Source organism: Aptenodytes forsteri, unplaced genomic scaffold (genome assembly GCF_000699145.1).
Source record: "Aptenodytes forsteri isolate BGI_AS27 unplaced genomic scaffold, ASM69914v1 Scaffold143, whole genome shotgun sequence".
Lineage (NCBI taxonomy): Eukaryota > Metazoa > Chordata > Aves > Sphenisciformes > Spheniscidae > Aptenodytes > Aptenodytes forsteri.
Genome location: NW_008794951.1, coordinates 4,843,579 through 4,844,860, shown reverse-complemented (window position 1 = coordinate 4,844,860; position 1,282 = coordinate 4,843,579).

Below are 1,282 nucleotides of genomic sequence, written 5' to 3'. Positions count from 1 at the left end.
CCCCCCCGCTGGCTCCCCGCCGCGAACCTCAGCTCCACAACACCCCCAGTTTTGCCCTCTCCTTGGGCCGCCTGAGCGGCGGGGGGAGCTGGGCTGGGCCAGGCATGCCGGATGGGGCAGGACAGGCAGCGCGGCCCCTGCACGAGCACTGCTGTCTGCAGCTCAGGGCATCGCACCTCGTTTGGGCTTTTAAGCCACAGGATAATTCTGCATTTCTGTGCGCCGGGGCAGCCAGACGAGAAGCAGATGTCTGTTGCAATTTGATTTCAAGGCTTACTAGGAATAATTTAAATTATTCGGTGGCAGCACCCGATGTACTTGGCACCCAGCAAGAGCGATGAGGTGGCGAGGAAAACTTGACCAGCAAAACCAGCCTGCATCTGGTGGGCTCCAGGCTCCTTCTCAGCAGGCACTGTTAGCACTACGATGTGGGGCCGGGCCAGAAAGGCCACCGTCCTAGTGAGCAGAAGAAGGCAAGCCCTTGCTGGGAACTGATTCGGTGGCAGCACCCGATGTACTTGGCACCCAGCAAGAGCGATGAGGTGGCGAGGAAAACTTGACCAGCAAAACCAGCCTGCATCTGGTGGGCTCCAGGCTCCTTCTCAGCAGGCACTGTTAGCACTACGATGTGGGGCCGGGCCAGAAAGGCCACCGTCCTAGTGAGCAGAAGAAGGCAAGCCCTTGCTGGTAACTGCCCCACCAGGCGCTGAACGCTCGAGGGATGGCGGTGCCCATCTGCTCTGCACCATGCCGAGGGCTGCCCAAAGGTCCGAACGCATCTTCTCCCCACCTCGGTTGGAAGGACAGACCTCCAGGTTGCTCCCAAAACACCCGAAGAAGCAGCGCTGCCCTGCACACCCCACGGTATCCCACAGCCCCGGGCAGCAACCGGCAGCTCAGCCTCCACAGCCGCACCAGGAGCTGGCGGCAGGTCACTCTGCAGAGACCAGACAAAAAACACATCAGGGAGGAGTTTCTCATCGGCTGCCATCTCGTGCAGCCTTTCTCACTCCTCCACAGCAAGATTTAAAACCCCGGAGGGAAGCGCCCTCGTGTCCTCTTTCCCAACAGCCTCATCTGGTAACCAGCTCACAGAGAGCCTGCAGTATTTACCAGGTGCGCCTGCACAGAGGCTGCAAGGAAACCTCAAAAGCTGCTGGCCTCTTCCTCCTGAATTTTGGCATACGAGAAGAGGGCCTGCTCCAGACCTGTCTGCAGGAGGATGAGCTTTGCCACCAGGCTGCTCTTCCCCCAGCGCTGTCCTTGGAGCAGGCACCTCCCC